Consider the following 21,886-nt stretch of genomic DNA (forward strand, 5'->3'; position numbering starts at 1 on the left):
CTCTTAAGTCCTGCATTTCCAACAAACTCCTTCCACTTGTGGAAACATCTTAGCCAGTCTGTTTGGCATGTAAAAGCAGCTGTGTAGCATTTTCCAGGCAAAAATTCTAAACTTTCTTGCTTTGGTGCTATATCTAGGGAGGTTGAGTTTTTCTTTCCATTCTATCTCTGCTATTCCTTGGCCCAGCTCTTTTTCCCATTTCTCCTTGTGTTTAATGTTCACTTGCATTTTTACTCCATTCTACCATTTCTTTAACAACCCTTTTATTTCTTTCCCATTTTTTTCTTCTGATCTCCAAGGCTAGAACCATGTTTGGCATATCCTTCCCCTCTCATACTTCCCTGTGCCATTTATTCCACCTCACTTTTAGCACTTGATAGTTCAGTTATGATGTTCTGTTTAACTGGTATTCCTCTCTCACTTCTTCCCATGTTTTTAATCTATCCCTTATTAACTGCGGCCAAATTTTAACCAGCTTTTGTTTTCTCTCCCCATCTCTATCTACAGTTTTCACTTTGTTCATCCTCCTTCCTGTCTCAAATTTCCATTATCCTTTCCCTCCCAGCTTACTGTCAAGTGTTTCACTTCCCAAATAAAATCCTGGCACATTTGTTTCACCTTCTTTAATAATTTGGGGTCTGGGAGCTTCCATAATGCCCGTCCCACATGAATAAATTGTAGGATAATCCAAGTCTGCAATATTAATACTCTTTGATCCAAATCAAGATGAAGCACCCTTCACTTTTGTATCTACTGTTTAGCTTTCATGTAAATCTTTTCATAAGTACGTTCTATGGTATTCTTCAGCACGCTACTCACCAAAACTCCTAAATACTGCATTTGCTTTTCCCATTTAATTCCTTCACTCTAGTGGCACTCTTCCCTCCATATTATTTCTTTTCTTTACCACCTTTTTTACCTTGTTTGTCTTATATCCCAAGACTTTCCCATAGCTCTGCACAATATTCCATAGCACATGCTGGTCTTGTTTCGCTTTCATCATAAACAAGTCATCCTCTGCATATAAAGCTATTTTCTTCCATCTTTTCCCCATTTAACCACATTTTATTTCTGATCTTGTGTCTTCTGGTAATGGTTTAGTATATAATGTGAAAAGTAATGGTGAAAGAGGACACCCTTGTCTTGTCCCTATCTCTATTTTATCTGATAACCTCACTCTAACTTTTACTCTTGCATTTGGTCCATCATATAATCTAGTTATAGGTTCATAGGTAGATACTAGGCTATCTGCCCTAGGGCATTTATAAGCCTAGCCAGAGTGTATTTGGCTTCCACCTCCCTATTAGATTAGCCTACTGTGCCTCTGTAAAGTAGGTCACAGAAGGTACCCTTTTAAGATTAGTTTACTGTGCCTCTGTCTAGCAGGGACACAGAAGAGATCCCAGGGATGAATTTGCAATTTCCCATCCACGCGTCCAGATTTCGCTTGAAGAGGGTCAGCGAGGGGCTATGTCTAACATGAATTGGGATTCTATTCCAGATTGAGGGGAGCCTCTGGGAAATGAATCTGTCCCTCCAGCATGTCCTATTTATTTTTGTGCTGAGGTTTAGGTCCCTGGAGCATGTAGCTCTAAGGGACTTGGAGTTTTTGAGGTGGAGCATGTCCATTAATTCTGGGTTTGACATGGCTTTGTACATCAGGCATAGATCGCCTCTGAGTAGGCGGTAAGCAACTGAGTAGAGCTGGAGTTTCTTTAGTCGAGCTGCATAGGACATCTGTTTGTAGCCCATGATCCTCTTGGTGAGGTACTTTTGGGGTCTCTCCAGTTGCTGCAGGTGTCAGGTAAGGTACATCCCAAAAGGGGCATTGTATTCAATTATGGGCCTGATGAGTGACGAGTAGAGGGGCACAATGACCTCTCTTGATCTAGATGCGAACCCTTTCATGATAAGGTGGGCTATATAGAAGGTCTTTCTAACCACTTTGGCAATGTGATTATCAAAGGAGAGCTTACTATCTACGTTGGTCCCCAAATCTTTTAGTTATGTACTTACCATAACTTCGGATGTATGGGATCCATCTTGCCTACATTCACAACAGATGGGTTCGGAGCCGATCCATCGGCTCTGACTCGGCAACTAATACACTAGCACGAAGTCTCTCATTGGCTGGGCTACTCCCTATCCCAGGATGCACCACACCTGCTTCCCCAGATCTTGTTTGTTCGCTTTCATACACCCATGCAAACACAGAAAAACTAGTAGTCACTATAACCAACTAAAGTTCTTCAAGAAAGATCTCCAAGAAAAAAGAGACTACAGCTCCTCTAAATCCGAATGGAAGGGGGAAGGAGGGTGGGTACTTATGAATGTAGGCGAGATGGATCCCATACATCCGAAGTTATGGTAAGTACATAACTAAAAGATGTAATGGGATCCTATCTCACCTACATTCACAACAGATGGGACAGCGTCCCTAGCACCTACATCCCGGGTGGCTCATTGGAACACACTCCTGAGAACTGTGGAACCAAAGGAAGCTCTGCCTCGAGAAACCACATCCAATTTGTAATGAGAAATTAAAGTGTGCGGAGAAGTCCAGGTTGCTGCAGCACAAATATCATCTATTGATAACTTGGAGTGAAAAGCTACGGAAGTAGCCATTGCCCTGGTAGAATGAGCCTTGACTGGAAAGGGAAGGTCTTTGTTAGCCTGTGAATAAATAAAAATGATACAATCTTTAATCCATTTAGATATGGAGGTTTTTGTTACTGGTTGACCCAATTTGTCCACTGCAAAGGAAACAAACAATTGATTTGATTTCCGCGTTTGAGCGGTTCTATTCAAATAAAAACGCAGTTGTCTATGTATGTCCAATTGATGCAAAGTATATTCTGCGTTATTAGAGAATTCTGGGAAAAAGACAGGGAGTTCTATAGTTTGTTGAATACAGAAAGAGGAGGCCACTTTTGGTATAAATGCAGGGTTTAATTTCAATGAAACTCTATGCTTGTGAAAAATCAAATAGGGAGGATCAAAACAAAGAGCTTGAAGTTCTGAAACTCGCCTAGCAGATGTTATGGCTACTAAAAGGCCGTTTTCCAAGACAGAAATTTTAAATCACAAGTAGCAGCTGGTTCGAAAGGACGGGCAGTTAGGGCAGCAAGAACCATATTCAAATCCCAAGGGGGGACAGGATGAGATAAAGGAGGCCTAAGGAGCCAAGCCCCTTTAAGGAAAGCCTTACAAAGTTTGTGAGACATCAATGAAGGTTCAAATGAAGCATGAAAATTAGAGATCGCCGCTAACTGAACCTTAATGGTAGAAACTGAAGAGCCCGACTGAAAAAGGGAGGCCAGAAAATTCAGAACCTCCGATACTGGTGCAGTGAGAGGATCTATACCCCGTTTTTGAGCCCAGAAGGCAAACCTTTTCCATTTACTGGAATAAAGTTTGATGGTGGAAGGTTTATGAGAAGAAGACAGTATGTGGACCACGTCCGGCGACAGAGCATTGTCTCAGACTAAGGATGGAAGTGGAGTAACCATGCTGCCAACTTCAGGGACCTGAGAGACGGATGAAGCCGTCCTGACTGATGAGTCAACAAGTCTGGCACCGGATCCAGAAACCATGGACCTTCTATCGCATTCCTCTGTAGGAAAGGAAACCAAACTTGACGAGGCCAGTGCGGGGCAATCAAGATCATCTCGCTCTCCATGTAAATGGCCTTCTGTATCACCCTCGGTAGGAGGGGGAACGGAGGGAAGGCGTTTAGAAGACCGGGGGGCCAAATGTGAGTCAGAGCGTCCCTGGGAATCTGTCCCTGAGAAGGAAACAGTGTGAAGAACTCTCTGCATTTCGCATTGTGAGGGCTGGCAAACAGGTCGCAGCAAGGAAGACCCCATCTGTCGAAGATTTTCGCAGCTATACCCTGGTTGAGGGACCACTCGTGGGGTAAGAGAATGGTCCTGCTTAATCTGTCCGCAATCACATTGGACTTCCCCGGTATGTGCGTTGCCATTAGAAAGCGGTTGGTAGCTACCAGTGCCAAAGTCTCATGGCTTCTCTGCATAGTGGGTAAGACCTGGTTCCACCTTGCTTGTTTATGTACCACACCACCTACATGTTGTCGGATAGGATAGTAATCGGGCCCTGTGGGAGAGCGTGATGGAGAGCTTGGAGTACCAATAGTACCGCTCTCATCTCCAGGACATTGATATGCAAATGCGTTTCCTGGATCTGCCATGTGCCTTGGACCGACCTGTCCAGGTAATGACCCCCCCCACCCTACCTGGGAGGCGTCCGTAGTCACAGTGGCAACGGGACATTGAGGTATAAAGGGTCGCCCCTGGTCGAGATTTGATTGGAGAAGCCACCAATGCAGATCTCGACGGCAACTTTCCGTGATTATGATTAAGTGGTTCAAGGGAAGTTCCTGATAAGACCATTGAACCAACAGTAGCCATTGTAAAATTCGCATGTGAAGTCTGGCCAAGGGAACTAAAAGTATGGTCGACGCCATCGAGCCCAACAGTTGTAGGATCCGATGGGCCGGGGCTCTTTGTAGGGGGAGACAGGATTTGACTTGACCTTGTAAAACCTGAATTCTTGCTGCCGGTAAAAAGGTGCGCATTCTTTTTGTGTCTAAGTCTGCGCCTATGAAAGTAATACGCTGAGATGGCTGTAGTACAGATTTTTGCAAATTGAACGTGATCCCCAAGAAACGCCCAAGGTGAACGTGGCTCTGAGCGCTTGGAGTAGTAGATGCTCGGAGGTGGCAGTAAGGAGCCAGTCGTCTAGATAAGGAAACACCTGGAATCCCAGACTTCTCAGGTGAGCAGTTACCACTGCCAGACACTTGGTGAACACCCTGGAGGCTGTGGTGAGACCAAAGGGCAGTGCTCGGAATTGGAAATGACTGACTCGAGGAAGCGTAAATGTCTCCTGGACTCTTGAGCTATGGGAATGTGATAGTAAGCGTCCTGGAGATCTATGGAGCACATCCATGCATCTTTTCCAGCAAAGGAAGAATAGATTGAAGAGTGACCATTCGAATTTGGACTTCTTCTAAACGATACAATGAACTGAGGTCCAAAATGGGCCTGAAGTCCCCTGTCTTTTTTGGTACCAAAAATAATTTTGAGTAAGTTCCTGATCCGATCTGGTCGATGGGGACAGGCTGGATGGCTCTTTTTTCTAGCAGCTTTGAAACCTCTAATGCTGCCTGATCCCGCTGACTGGGTGGTACGTCCGGGATTTCCCTTAAAGAAAGGGGGGGTTTGTTGAAGGGGATGATATATCCTCCGGTAATAATGCGAAGCACCCACTGATCGCTTGTTATGGATTCCCAAGCTTGTGGGTGCGCCGCAAAGCGACCCCCGACTGGCTCCGGAGTTGCACAGTTGGGCAACAACTCAGGAACGCTGGTTGTATGAAGAACCACGAAAGGAATCGCGGTCTCCAGAGTTACGGGGGCCTCTGCCACCTCTGGGGCGGCGTCTTCCAAAATTCCCCCCGGCAAACGAGATCTGGGGAAGCAGGTGTGGTGCATCCTGGGATAGGGAGTAGCCCAGCCAATGAGAGACTTCGTGCTAGTGTATTAGTTGCCGAGTCGGAGCCGATGGATCGGCTCCGAACCCATCTGTTGTGAATGTAGGCGAGATAGGATCCCATTACATCTGTAATTACTTCTTCCATACTTAATGGATTACCACCTATGTGGTAATTTGTAGGCACCTTGTTTTTCCCAAAGGGGATGACTATGCACTTTTTAGCATTTAGCTTGAGGCCATGGCTCTGGCACCAAGCATCCATCTCTGTGAGTCCCTTTTGGAGGATGCTTGTGTTAGCTGGAGATTCGATTATATTCCCCAGTTTGCAGTCATCTGCAAACTTTGTCAGCCATAATCCTCCAGTGTTAGCCTGAACCTCTGAGAAGTATATACCGAACAAGAGAGGTCCCAGAACTGAGCCCTGTGGGACGCCACTTGTAACTGGTTTGGATTCGGACATGGCACCTGCGATTCTGACCATGTGGGTTCTATCTCTGAGCCAGTTTGCAACCCATCTTGTGATATAGGGGTTGATATTTAAGCTGGTAAGCTTATTTATGATGCCCAAGTGGGGTACTGTGTCGAAGGCTTTTGTGAGGTCCAGGTAGGCTGTGTGGACTACCTTGCCCTCATCTATGGCTTTGGTAACTGTTTCAAAGAAATCAGCTAGGTTTAAGAGGCAAGATCTGCCCTTAACAAAGCCGAATTGGGTAGGGTCCAGTGTCTGGAGGCTCCCAATGTCTTTGTTTATGAGTTCCATGATAATACGCTCCGTAGCTTTACAGACCAGACTAGTCAGGCTTATGGGGCAATAGTTCCCGGGGACTGTTGTGGCACCACCTTTGTGGAGTGGGACCATTGTAGCTGTACGCCATTCTTTGGGTATATATCCTGTAGTAAGGCTAAGTTTGAACAGTGACTTAATGTGAGGGTTCAGTTCTTCTTGGAGCTCATGTAAGACACAGCCTGGGACACCGTCCCGTCCCATAGATGCTGTGTTTTTTGCTTTGGAGAGGGCAGCTTTCACCTGTGCATTTGTGATGTCAGGGAGGTTACATTCAGTTGGGATAAGCATTTGCTCCTTTGGAGGGGAAGGAGGGGGAGTTTGCACTGAATCTGTCTGCCAGGATGTTGGCTATGTCTGTAGGTTCGGTATATTTTGTACCATTATGCAACATTTCAGAGCATATCTGGGAGTTTCCACCCATGTTCCTGACATAACTAAAGAAGGCCTTGTGATTATCTTTAGTGTCTAGGGCAGTTTTTCTTTCGAAACTGGCTTTTGATGATTTTTATGAGGGATCAAAGTTTCTTGCTAATACTGATCAGAGATGCCTTCCCTTTTTGAGATTTTGCTCTGCCATGTAGTAGCTTCCTCCTTCTGTTGTATAGCTTATTTATGGCCGGGGTCCACCAGACCGGTCTCCTGTTTTTGGAGGAGTGAGTCTTGGTTTTATTTGGGAAAACACGATCCATGCATTCCTGCAGGTGCTCATAGAATGCATTTGTAAAGGATTCTGCGGATTGGGCTGTATTATCCTCTGGCCCGGGGGCTTTGAAGGATTCCACCTCAATCTTGAGAAGTGCAAAGTTCACTTTTGAGAAATTCTTTACAGTGATTTCCTTGGCTGGGGTGGGGACGGGATATGGATGTCCAGGGAAATTTGTTTATGGTCTGATCTTACCAATGAGGGGTTTACCTCTGGTGTGGAACATAGAGTCTCCATGTTGGTGATGACCAGGTCCAATATGTTGTTCCCTCTTGTGGGAGTGGTGACCAGTTGTTCCATCGCGTTAGAGTTTATAAATTTAAGGAACCGTTGGGCGAGGGTGTTTGGGCTTGAGTAGTTTTCCCGGTCAATGTATAAGTAGTTGAAGTCACCCAATAACATAGTGTTTGGAGAGACCTTCATATTCTCCAGTGTTCTCAGGAATGCCAAGTGAGGTTCCTGTAATAGGGAGGGTGTTCTGTAGCAGGCTACAAACTGAAAGGCAGTTTTGCTTGCTGTTAGTTGCACATGGATGGTTTCCGATGCTTCGTGCAGTGCCACTAACCTGGAGGTGTAGGTATCTTTGATGAATATAGATACTCCCCCTCCTTTTGTGCTTCGGTCTGAGTTTTGGGGCCGAAACGCATGGTATGAGTTATAACCTGGTAGTGCTGGGGTGCTCTCAGGAGCCTTGAACCAGGTTTCTGTTACTGCACAGACATCGATTTTCTCCATACTGATGACAGCCTCGAGTGCGTGCATCTTGAGGTTTAGACTTCTGGCATTGAGTAGCATTACCTTTAGTTTTTTTATCCTTGGGTTGTCTATGGAGGTGGGTTTGTCCTTTGAGCCTTGCCTAAAAAAGGCACTATGGGGGTGGCAAGAGCCTTGGCCAGTATACGAAAGCCTAAGGGTGACAGGTGCAAGCCGTCCCTAGTGAAGCAACGTGGCTTGTCGAGCATGTCATCCCAGGCTGACAGACACTGGATCCCCTTTGAATGACACCAATACTTTAGCCAATTGTTGAAACTGATCATTTTGTCTTTATACTGTGGCATCATTCTTGGTGCGGGCAAGATGCTACTCATACCAGCCTGGGCTACATGGTCAGAGAGCTCCTCTGTCTCTTTTCATGTAGTCCAGGGAGGTACGTCTCAGGTCATTCACACAAGCATGGACAATGACGGAGTCATACTTGTACTTGCTTTGGAGTGACCTGAGTGCTTGCATTATGTGGCGGATCCTGGCACCCGACAGGCAGCTTACAGTGACCTTCTCCTTGTTCAGTCTGGTGAGCGGGACGTCAGTGTGCCAGACAATAGAGTCCCCTATAAAAAGTGTATTTGGTGTGTTGTTTGGCCTTAAGGGCTGTGACTGTGAGGCACACTGATTTTGTGAGATATGTGATTTGTGGGTATTGTTGAGGGGTGGCTGTTGCTTGGATATCTGCTTAGGAGGTCTTTGCTGTTTAGGCAGATTTTTATTTAGAGCCTCCAAGTATGTTTTGTGTGTTTATGTATTGGGTATGCAGATGCAATAGGTCTGTGTGAGACTGGATTTGTGGTGTGGGTGGTTACCTTTTCCTCCTGACTGACTGTGCCAGTCTTGGGTTGAGAGAGCTGTGCCTCTAGTTTGGCTGTGTAACTGCATCTCTCACCTGTATTAGAGTTTGTTGGAAGGAGGAGAGGGTTGTCTGTGTACATAAGGCAATTGTAACATTGCCTCAAAATTCCCAGATTCACCAGCTGGACTGGAGAGTAACCTTGAAACTGACCCATGGACATACCAGATTAGTATAGGGAACTGTTTTTTTACTGATCAGATTAGGGAAGGGAACTGATTTTTCACTTGATCAGGAAGGACCAATCGGGAGCCTAATACTTATGAGAAGTCAAGGAGGGTGTAGTGCTTTAGCTGGTTAGTGTTTCTTTATAAGAGCTGATCAAGTGCAGGGCTTTAGAAAGAGAACAGAGTGATTACTTTGAGAGTTTGAACAGTTCTAAGGGAAAAGGTGAAGAGCAGACTTTATCATAGATATCCATTCCTGTGAGAATCCCCAGTTTCTTATCAGTCCAAACATATATTCCCAGCTGACTATCAAATGCTTTTTCAGCATCTAACAATAGTAGTGCAACCTTCTCTTGCATCTCTTGCAGAATTAACAAAGTTTTGATTAGCGTATCTGTTGTCCTATGTCCCCTATAAAATCTGTTTGATCATCCATTACTGTCTTTCTTAAGATCTGCTCAGTCTAACCACCTGAATTTGCATAAAGTATTTATATTCCATGGTTTAAAATAAAAACAGGTCAGTATGATGAGGGTCATATGGGATCCTTTCCTTCTCTATATATTACTGCAATTATCACCTCTTTCCAAGACTTAGATATCTCCTTTCCTTCAAGTACGTCTGACCATCTTTTCCCATCCAAGATTCTATCTTTCTGCAGTTCCCAAACTTCTACTGGAAGACCATCACTACCTCCTGTCTTGCCCTTCACCATCCTTTGCCAAGCTCCTTCTATTTCTTCCCTCCATATTGGCTTAATCTCTTTCTCCTCCTCTTTTAACTGCTGCCACTCCACGTTAACCCATTCCTCACTACCTTCTTCACCCCACCCTTTACCATCTTGTATATATAAATCCTGAAAACATTCTCTGAATTTTTTCCAATATATCTTCTAATTGTACTACTTGTTCCTCTTCATTCTCAGTCTTTAACTATAGCTCCCTCTTTCCACCTTCTTGTTGCTATAATTTAAGTGCCAAAATCTTTGTCTTCTTCAGGTTTGAGCTAAAAAAAACTTTCCCACTGCAATTTTTTTCCACCATCACCTATAATCATCCATTTCTTATATGTTTTGCATCAGCTCTGTTTCCCATACCTTCTGTCTTTCTGTAGGACTACCAATTCCTTCATCTACTCCTTGCGTTGTTCATCTTTGTGGTCTTTTCTCTCTCTGATTTTTTCAAGCACCTTTCTTCTAATTTCCCCACTTAATTTTATCCCATGTTCCACCATTGTTCTCCTCTCCTTCTGTTTCCCACCTAATGAGTTCTGCTAGCCATTCCCTATCTTTTTCTCACCCTATCCAATCTTGACTCCTTTTCAGCTGAATGCTAAGCCTCAGCATTGCATGGTCTGAGTAAACAATAGGCTCTATCATAACATCCACCACCCTTTGTACATGCTCTAAAGAGATATATCCTCTATCTAATCTGGCCCATGTGGTATGTCTAGCAGACTAAAATGTAAAAATCTCACATTTGTTCCAGTCTACACTCACAGTCATTCCAGTCTACATGTAGACCATCCCAATCGACTTTAAATTAATCCCTTAAAATTTTTCTTTTTTTGTAATTGTTTTATTTTCTGGGCCTGTATCGACTTGGTCTTAATGTATAATAATATTCCAATCCCCAATATATACTAACAGGCCTTCCTGAAATTTACTAATCTCTCCTCGTATATTTCTCAAGGTTCCTGTTCCTATGCTAGGCGGTATGTTTGCTGTTACTATTGTTATTTTTGGGACTTCTATTATTCCTTTCATTCCTGAAAACCTTCCATTTTTTATCTTCTAGCATCCATATTATCTCTAGTGGCCCACTTTTCCTCAGCAATATCACCATTCCCCCTTTTTTTTTTCATTTCCCCAGGCCAGAGCAGTTACAATTTACTACCATTTCTCTCACAGTCTCATATGATCTTTACTACTTAAATGGGTTTCCTGTAGGGTGATTACTGTAAGATTGGGCTTTCTAATGGAGTCCAATATCCACTTCTTTTACTTTTCCCTCCTATGCCATTAATGTCCTACTTAAATCTTATATTTGCTACCTCTCTATTCGACCATACATCGTGTCATTTACACCTGTTCCACGTTTCCCTGCCCTTGCCATTGTCAAGTTCCTTCCCCCTTCCTTTTTCCCTTTAGATCCCTTTTTGCTGTATAACAGTTTATCCCTTCCCCTCTTTGGCTGCAATCTCCCTTTCCAGTTACCCAGTCAGACTACATACATATCTATACAAAACACTTAAAACTCCAGAGCATCTTTTTCTCTGTACGGATCAGCCCTCACAAGAAACCTTTCTACTGTCATAACTAATACAGTGCAGGTAAGAAAAACACACTCTGCTGCTTTCACGTCCTTCTTTGCCATTCATAATCTCCTCAGTCTCACCTTCCTAGTCTGGTTACTATAATTTAACTGGTCATTCTTTTATCTCTACCATCAGAATTGCTAAGCATCTTAATAAATGTCGTCCCCTCTATCCTTGGTACCTCTTGTACATCTTAAGAGTTTCTCTCTAGTTTCAGTTATATCACCAAAACACCATCTCCCTTTCTTGGCCACCCAAGTGCTCTTTATATATGAATATCTCCCTTTATAAATATTCTGCTTGCTTGGGAAAGTTTAGTAGACCACCATATGGATTTTATTGTGCAGAATCAAACTACTCTTAGTCAGATGATTGTTTGCTGTGTTAGCCTTCCCTTTTTCCTTTCTTATTCTGTTCTAGAGTAATCAAGTACATTAATCTCCTCCCCCACCTTACTCATGTACACATGAGCTGTCTTAGTACAAATTCAAGTGCCGTTCATCAGTCCACATACTGCTACTTCAACACATGTAACTTCCTGTGTCCTTCCCCTCTACTAAAAGACGTTTGCCATACATCTCATCCATGTCTCAGTTGAACCCCACTGCTTTTATTACTTTATTTGGTATGTACTTTCATTTCCCAGGCATAGAAAGTTAGCCTTAAAGTAGTCCTCTTCCCATGCATCTTTAAAGTGTGCAAACAACAGATATAAATAAATGAATCTAGAAAGTCATAATTATATATTGCAACCAATGACAGCGTGGACAATAATTAATAATTTTTTCCTTTGGTACATCCAAAATAGTATCCCCCCCTACTTTAATAGACGTAATAAGAGCTGTACTCAGTCATAACCATACTGTCTTTCTACTTTTGAGCTGTTATGAGTTCATAACTGACCCTCCTTAAAAGATCTAGTTGTAATTATCCACTTTTGGCAGTCCATTTCAGATAGGCATATATGCTGAAGTCTATAACTAGCTCATCAAATATGTGGAACATCAAGAGGTGTATACATTTCCCAGCCATAATACTCTACCAATATTTGTCCAATCCAAATAATTCATTCACTCTTTTTTTGTCTTCTTCCTGTAGTTTTAGTATTTCTTAAATAGTACTTCAACAGTGAGGCAAGTTCTCTGTCTTGTACTTAATCATCCAGTTTTCTTTACTCTTTTAATTGCTTTTCACCAATCTTTTAAACATTTTCCTGCATCTTCTTCTGTTTTTAAAACAGCAAGAAATAGCCTCCATCCCTTACCTTTGGACTCTGTAGATTCACTTCTCTTAGCGGTTCTGCTTTTCTTCCCTAGAGTATATCCTCCTGCTTAGCAAACCCAAAAGTCACCAGTTTCTTAATGAGATCCAGAGACTCCTCTGGATTAGTGAATGATCGTGTTGTGCCTTCAGAGAATATTGTTATTGTAGCTAGATACTGTAGTGTCCATTGGAAGCCCTTTTCTTTACAGACTTTGATGGTGGCCATCATTGTTTGTCTCCTAGTTCTTGTCTCATGGGAGAGATTATGGTCCACAAACACTACTGCATCTCCAGTCATTAATGTTTCCCAGGTTGCCACAAAAGAACTAAGTGCTTTTCCTTTATGTCAAACATCTATAGTCCAATGATGATTGGCCTTGCCTGCTTACTCTTCACACAGTCAGTGAGCCATGTGGTGTGGTGTGCTCTCTCTGTGGATCTCACTCTGGGGATTTACTGGGCCACTTTTTCAGCAGTTGTTTTATTGCAGTCAAACAGTCTTCTCCTTTAAAGCTTTCAGGTACTCCTAGGTTCATAGGTAGGTACTAGGCTATTGGCCCTGGGACCTATAAAAGCCCAGCCAAAAAGGTACCCTGGCTTTTGTCACCCAAGAAAATTATTTTCCTGTGCCACTGTCGAGCAGAGCCACAGAGGTGATCCCCGGGGTGAATTTCCTAGTTCCCATCCAATCATCAAGATTTTTCTTGAAGAGTGCTAATGAGGAGCTTTGTTTGATATAGATAGGTAGTTTATTCCAGAGTATGGGAAGTCTCTGGGACAGGAATCTATCCCTCCAGCATGTTCTGCTTATTGTGGTGACAAGGTTTAGGTCCCTAGAGCATGTAGCTCGGAGGGATTGGGATTTCTTTAAGTGGAGCATGTCCAACAGCTCTGGGTTTGACATAGCTTTGTATGTTAGGCAGAGATCACCTCTGAGTAGGCGATATGCAATGGAGTAAAGCTGGAGTTTTTTTAGACGGTCTGCGTAGGGCATCTGTTTGAGGCTGGTAATCCTCTTTGTGAGGTATTTCTGCGGCTTTTCCAGTTGTTGTAGATGTCTTGTGAGGTACATACCAAAAGGGGCATTGTACTCTATAATGGGTCTAATGAGTGATGAGTAGAGGGGAACAATGACTTCTTTTTTCTGGATGAGAAACCTTTTGTGATGAGGTGTGCCACATAGAAGGATTTCCTGACAACTGTGGCAATGTGATTATCAAAGGAGAGACTACTGTCCACCTGTGTCCCAAGGTCTCATCACACTTTCGGTGTTAAGTATACTACCGCTTATGTTGTAGTTCATGGGTACAGAGTTTTTACCAAAGGGGATGACAATGCACTTTTTGGCATTGAGCTTGAGGCCATGGCTTTGACACCAGGCATCTGTCTCAGTGTGGCCCTTTTGTAGGATGCCCACATCATTAGGAGTTTCGATTATGGCTACTAGTTTGCAGTCATCTGCGAACTTTGTTAGCCAAAGACCTTCTGTGTTGGCCTGTACTTCAGAGAAGTAGATACCAAACAGGAGAGGACCCAGGACTGAACCCTGTGGTACTCCACTTGTCATTGGTCTGACACTTTTAATATTTTTTTCTCCTTGCTCAGTCCTCCAAGATGACTGTTTTGGCTACCAGGCAATCTAATTTCACTTTGACCATAGCCAGTCAAGCCTTCAGTTCCACAGGCCATTGATCAACTTTTCAAGTCACTTTTTATGCACTTTTATATTCTTCAATAAGGTTTTTATAACATCCTTTAATGCTGTATGTGTAGTTTCTAAGGTATCCTTATCTCCTGATATCATGTATCCATCCATCTTTTCCTTTACATGCAATGTGCTGCAATTGGTCTGTTTGGATCTTTTTGAAAACCTCTTTGACATTGGTGCACTTCTTACATCCCACACTTCTTGGTGATTTACAAATAACAGCAAAATTAACACTCAGTTTTTAATTTATTACAATAGAGCAATGTAAAAATGCTGCTTTTTTAGCAAATGTCAAACTGGAAGTCCACCCATGTCACTCTTTTGACCATTAAGCATGTAAAGACTAGGGTATACTGTCCAAAATCAGTGTGGAGGTGCATGAGGCATGCACTGGGCTCACTGCTGGGATAAGGCCATATGCCCTAAAGGTGCTTTCATACAATTTCAATTTAAGGGATCACTTCTGTGGCTCTGCACAGGAAAATAATTTTCTTGGGTGGCGAAAGCCAGGGTACATTTTTTGGCTAGGCTTGTATGGGCCCTAGGGCCAATAGCCTAGTACCTACCTATGAACCTATAAGATGACATTAGAACTCAAACATCTGTTTGAAATCTAGGCCATGATCCACAAACTCTTTCCTGGAAAGACCTGATAGACCCCCCCTCATCCTGAGCTATTGAATTCAGATGGCCCAGTTTAGACCATTGGGAAGAGAGCCCTTATCTTTGAGAACCCCTGACATATGACCAGGTTATTTAGGGGGGTACTCCTAGGATCAGGCTAGTCAGCAGCAATTTCTAGCTGATCAACTACGGATAACTGGTGTCTTCACCCTGAGATGTACCCCAGTGTGAAAGTTGGTGGTACGCCACTCACAGTCCTTGGTTGTCTGAACTGGATACAACAAGAAATGTAGATCTTTTATAATAACTCTTCCAGACCTGGGGAAGGAGGTGGGGTATGTTGAATAAGATGGATCACAGTCATGCAGATCTATAATTATGACATATTTTACATGATTAAGTTAATATTTTCAAAACCGGTAGGACAGAGTCCTAAGTATGAATTTCCAGGTGGAATCATGAAAGCACACCTCAGATGAATGTAACCCCAATGGAAATGAGAGATCTAGAGGTCACACTCACCTTGTAGTATCCTGCAGAAGTATTCACAAGTCCAAGTCACATAATTCATCTAAGAATGCATTATTGAAAAAAATGCCTGTCAAGTAGCCCCTGCACTGGTTGAATGTGCTGCAGTTGCAACAGATACATTTTTATTTTATTTTATGGTTAACTGAGAATCCCATTTATTTGAAGTATATGAGATAACTAGGGATGTTTCCTAATGATTTTTGTTCTGTCTACATACAATCATAGCTATCTGTGCATGTTGAGCCAATGGAGAATGTGTTCATTGTAAATAAAATAATTTGGAAAGAACACTGCCTCAGATTTGTCTCTGTGGCTACCTTGTACAAACACAACTACTTTTATGAAAGACCAAATAAGTCAATTTGGAATATAAGGGCTTTAATTGTGAAATCTTTTAAGTGGAAGCATTTTCACAAAACAGAAAATTTAACTCTGCTTGAGAGGCTGGCTCAAAAGACAGTACAGCAGGGGACCTCCAAGACAGCAAATGATTGAGAAACATTTTGATTAGCTCTCTTACTGTTTGGAAAAAAAAAAACTTGTTAAAAAAAACTCAACTCCAATGAATTCATTACAATAGTTAGAATTTAGTGTAGAATGTAGTATTTTTGGAGGAGTCTGCTGTTTTTTTCCCCTGTGGGTCAGGAATAATACTCTTTTAAATTGTCAGTTATACTACAAATTGTTTAAAAAGCCAGAAAAGGGCAAATTTAGTAACTAGCTAGTAATTACAATGGCAAGATGCCAACAAAGAAGAAAAATGGAAAAAGAAAGGGGAAACTGACCAGAAAGGAAGGAAAAGGGTGTGGATGAGAAGAACCTCACATCTTCAGTAAAATGCATTTCAAGTTGCAGCTTATGTTGAGGAGATGGCTTCCTTTAGTGGAAGGAATAAATAAAGTGTACTCTGTACTGTTTATGTAGTCCTCTGGTGTCCCACTTATTTTAAAGTCAAATCACAAATGGTTGGAAAAATAATTTTAAGTAGCTATTCAGATGAGCTGATAAAAATGCAGACAGAATCTGAAAAGAAGAAAAGACTGGCTGAACATGAGGCTTTTCAAGAAGCACTGTTTCAAAAACTAGTTAAGAGTTGGTGGATGGAGAGCACACAAAACAAACTTTGCTTTACCAGAAAAACTCAAAAGAGTAGATTGTGTTAATTTTCTAAAAGTACACATGAATTGCTGGACTTCTGTTTAACAGCAGAATTTGTTAATTAAGAGGACACATTGTGTGTATACTTCAAATCTGACTATCAAAAAGCTCCCAAGGCGTATGTGAGTAAAGATGTACTCATGCTAGCAGAAAGAATTGCTCCTGAAAAAAAAATAAAATGTTCCTGAAGTAAAACATATTGCAAATCGGTAACTCCAGACTGTGTAAAAAAGAAGTTACCATAACATTCCATCTGTGTTGTCTTTCTTCATTTATCCTTGATCTTTGGGTACTTGGTTTTGATCCTCAGAATCCGCTCGGTCATTATGCAGCTCGTGCCAGCCAAAAACTCTCGAGCTAAGACTCTACCCACAACACCCCTCTCCATATTACCTCAGATCGAGTTTGCAGCCACATAGAAAGACAGATGAATTTGCAACAAAAAGAAGACATGTTCAAGGTCAAACCTGATAAAATTACCAGGACAAGTGTCTGATCCTGCAGGAAGTCTACAGGAGGGGGAAGGAGGGTGGAGCGCTAAGGATAAATGAAGATTGACAACACAGATGGAACTTTTTACCTTTCATTTGGATTTATTTCTGCACCACGGTTTTACCCAACACGGTTTCTTTAGTTTTCTGTTTTTGGTTTTGTTCGGTGAAGGGACACACAGCTCCATGGAAGATACTACAACTGAGCAGTCTGTGAGTGGACAACATCACTGTTTTCTAAGTATTCTAGACATTCCTGTGAATCCGTTGTTCAATACTGTTATACAAGCTGGTATGGATGAAACTTTTTCTAATCAACAACGTTTACCAGAATTTTTTCAGCAATATAAGAATCTAGAAAATATGATGTATAAATACAAGAGACTGCAATGGCAGAGGTTACATCTTCAAGCTTTGTTGGAAGTCAAAATTATTCCACGAGGCTTAAGAATTCTGAATATGCCCACTTATGGTGATACATATCCAGTCCTGCTACGTAAATGGCAAGAATTAAATTTACAATTTAGTTCACAATATATGGAACTTTTAATAGACTTTTTTTCACCTATTGAAGCTGACTTAAAAGCACAGATTATTGATCTTGAAACAAAAATCACTGACAATTTTTCTTGTGATATTACATTGAACAAAATGAGTCAACTACAGGATAATATAGTTGCTTATGAGAAGAATCTACAGTCTATTAAGTTATCTAAACTTAACAGAGATAAAACCGACTTTGCAAGAAACAATCTCTTTTCTTGGCCGAAAGAAGTTAAAACTACATCTATTCAGAGTAATGGTCCCTTTAATGCAAATACTGCATCACAGGGAAACATGACTGGCTCCTCTGGTCTTGTTTCTGGTTCTACGAATGATCAGGGAGTTATGGCGCCCGTATCTACAAATGCTACACAAGTGGAACCAGGTTTGCAAATTCCTGTTACTGCTACTAGCAATTCGGCAGTTCCTACTACTACAGACAATCGGGGTTTTGGCGCCCGTATCTACAAATGCTATGCAAGCAGAACCAGGTATGCATTCTTCTTTTACTGCTTTTAGCAGTTTGGAGGCTTCCATTACCACTGACAAGTTTATTAATGATGTGTGTCCCACTTGCGCATCTGCAGTAATGCCTTCAACTTCGAATGTATCTGTAGTTAATAATACTCAAGGGCAAGAACTAAACAAGGAAACAAGTGTTTTTTAAGACAAGACAAAGAAGGGGGACTACTCTTTGAGAACAGCCCTGCCGTACAGAGCTTAGTCCAAGAGCTTTACACACAACGGCAAGACATTCAAGAGCCAGCACATGGATGTGATAGCTCATCAATCCAAAAAGAGACGCATGTAGTCTCAGACTTAGTTATAAATATTTCTTCTTTTGTGTGAAATAGTGAACAGCTTAGTGTTCTTAATAAAGGTTTATCTTTTATTCCTCCAAGGAGGGCAGACCCAGCAGAAATGTTGAAGGACTTAAGACTACTTGGCAGAAGTCTTTCCCTAAAGTGTTTGTTTCCTACAGATACTACTGCAGGTAATAAAGGACATAATATATACAGAAAACCTAGTACCTTTGTTCCAGCTTTACCAATAGGTATTCAACGATTCATAGATGTATGTGAAATTGCTTTTAGAGAATTAAACAACTCAACTGATACTAGTATGTCATTTTAAAACTTGACAGTAGATGAACATAGAGCCCTGCAAGAATTAAAAAATATACATTCACTAGTTATTAAGCAGGCAGATAAAGGAGGCGGTATAGTGTTAATGGACAAGGATTTATATGTCACACAAATGGAGAAACTTTTACTTGATACGCATACATATCAATGCATTTCCAAGCCTACTGTTAACGCTATTATAGATAAAGTTTGTTTTTTAATTTTTGATTTACTAATCACGAATTTAATAGATGATTCACTTTTTAAGTATTTTAATGTGTATAAACCTCTTGTTCCCAGGGTATATGGCCTACCAAAAATACACAAAAATTTGTTATCTCCACCCATGCGTCCTATTGTTTCAGGCACTGGGTGGTGTACTGAACCTCTCTCTATTTATGTAGAAGGATGTTTACATGGTTTGTTGGCAAACTGCCATACAATATTGAAGGATACAAAGATGTTTTTACAAAGGCTTTATGATAGAATGGAAAGTGTTGATGTTAATGAGAATTTTGTCCTTGTTACATTAGACATTGAATCCTTATTCACTAGTATACCTAACACCTGGGGTGTTGACAGCGTTAGGGATTTTCTTTCTGTGAATAAGTGTTTCACCAACACTAAGATACAGTTGATTTGTAGTCTCTTAGAGATTATCCTAGAGAACAACATTGTTATGTTCCAGGAGCAATTATTTTTGCAGAAAGTTGGTGTGGCCATGGGCACTGCATGTGCAAATAGCTACACCAACTTGGCTTTGGTCAGCTGGGAAGAGCAAAATGTGTTGTCAAATAATAATCCATTCTTTGGACAAATACTTTGGTACATCCGCTTTGTGGATGACGTGTTTATGCTGTGGAGAGGTTCCGTTATTGATTTGGCACAGTTTTTGGAATATTTGCATTCAACTACTGATTTTTTTAAGGTTCACTTACCATAGTTCCAACACTGACATCAGTTTCCTTGATGTGCAGGTTAGTAAATCTGTTTTAAATAGTCTTTGCAGTAATATTTATTTTAAACCCACTAGAAAAAATACTCTTTTGTACAAATCTAGTATGCACCCTAGACACGTTCCTAGGAACGTGCTCAAGGGTCAGGTTTTTAGAACACTGCGACTGCATAGCAGAGATGAAGATGCAGTAGTTGCCCTATCTAATTTAAAAACAGAATTTTTACATAGGGGATACTCGCTTGCAGACATTGAACAGACTATCTCTAATGCCTGGAAGCTGAGAAGCACTAGATGTAAACCTTATTTTAATGCTGGTGATGCTGTTGACAATACAAGATATACTAACAGAACTAGTAATGATTTTAGTGTGGTGTTTCAGTTTTCCAGTAACATCAATCAATACTTAGATGTAGTAAGCATTGGTATTTGCTACAAGAAGTGCCTGGACTGGTAGACAAGGTCGGACATTCTCCTATTTTTAGTTTTAGAAATAATAAATCCCTTAAACAACATCTATGTCATGGTGAATTATCTAGAACTATTATTAGATCCAATCGGCATGGTACTTTTCCATGCAGGAATTGCAGTGCTTGTCAATTTATATATAGCAAAAATAAATATGTACATCCTACTAGGAAATTTTCTTTGTACACTAATCAATACACTGATTGCAGATCTACAGATGTGGTCTATTATTGTTTTTGTGTACAATGTCCTGCTTTTTATGTAGGAAAAACAAATAGAATGCTTAAAGATCGTATTTTAGACCACCTAAGAGATATTAGTAATAATAAACCATCAAATGCTCTAGCCAGTCATGTTATGTCCAATGGCCGTTCTCATTCCTTTAAGTTCTTTGTTCTACAACATATTCATAAAATCCCCAGAGGTGGTGACATTGAGAATATCACAGAGGAACATGAACAGAAGTGGATTTTGAAACTTAATGCTGAAAAGTATCCTGGTTTGAATGCTACTACTTCCTTGGTCCCTTTTTTAAAGGCTAGACATCTCAAGCATTAAGATTAGCTAAGTTCTTTCAAAATTAGTCTAATGTATTTAACTAGCTTTTAGTTTCCAAGTATTCTATTTAACTTTTTTCTGCCTAGTATTTTTCCATGTTTTATAATGATTTTATAAGTTTTTTAAGTGCTTTCTCATGTATAGTATTTGATTCCTTCTTGTACAATGTTTTTAAGCAATGCTTTTTTTAGTTTGAGCATGAGGCTTAATTGTTTTTCACTGCTACTTAATCATTGTGTGATTTTTATTGATTAATTGGCATTTTATAATTTCTATTTAAACCTGTGCATTTTTTACTGTAGTGTCTGATGAAGCAACTTTGGTTGTGAAAGCGCTTACCACTTTGTACTTTGCTGTGATTAAATGTTTTGCTGTGTGTTATCTTGGTGCATTTTTTACTTTTTACCTTTCATTTGGATTTATTTCTGCACCAAGGTTTTACTCAACATGGTTTCTTTGGTTTTCTAACACAGATGGAATGTTATGGTAAGTACATAACTTGTTTATCTGATGTTGTCGATCTTCATTTATCCTTGACTTTTAGGACAGAGTCCCCAGCTACTTTAGGTCCTGGATGGCCTTATGGAAGGATATTCCTGAGAATCACAGTGTCAAAGGATGCTCTTCTCCTGGAGACCAGATCCAATTTGTAATGACTGATAAAGGTATGTGGAGTAGCCCATGTTGCTGCTACGCATATTTCATCCATGGAAGCCTTGGAATGGAAAACAGCTGACGTGGCTATTGATCTGGTGGAATGCGGTCTCACAGGCACAGGTAACTTGAGATTCTTGTTATTGTATATGAAAGTAATACAGTCTCTTACCATTTTGACAAGGTAACTTTTGAAACCAATTTTTCCAGAGTTGGTGTAGAAAAAGATACAAACAACTGGTCCAATTTTCTAGATTCTTTAATCCCGCTGAGGTAGGAATGTAATTTTCTGTGAACGTCCAGCAAATGCAAGCAATATTCACCTTAAGTGTAAAAATTGGGAAAGGAAAAGGGCAAGTTAGTAGTTTGATTAATATTGGATTCTGAGACCACCATAGGAAGAAATGATGTGTTGGCTCTTAGTGAAACTCTATCCTTATGAAAAACCAAATACAGTGCTCTCAGTTAACTGGCACCCATGGGGATTGGTACATGCCAGATAACTGTAGTTTCTGGTTACTTGAGAGTTACTATTAAAAACAGCCTGACTAATACTTACCCTATACTTTTTGTTTGATTTGACTTGTTCTCAGGATGGGGAGAGAGGGAATTTATCCTGTCTTCCTTTTTAAAACCCTAAAACTCTAAAAACGTAAGGTATGTTTCTGCAGGGGAAAACAGAAAGTGCAACACATGAACATT

The sequence above is a fragment of the Protopterus annectens genome, chromosome 4.part0 (assembly GCF_019279795.1).
Source record: "Protopterus annectens isolate FY-2018-M chromosome 4.part0, PAN1.0, whole genome shotgun sequence".
NCBI lineage: Eukaryota > Metazoa > Chordata > Ceratodontiformes > Protopteridae > Protopterus > Protopterus annectens.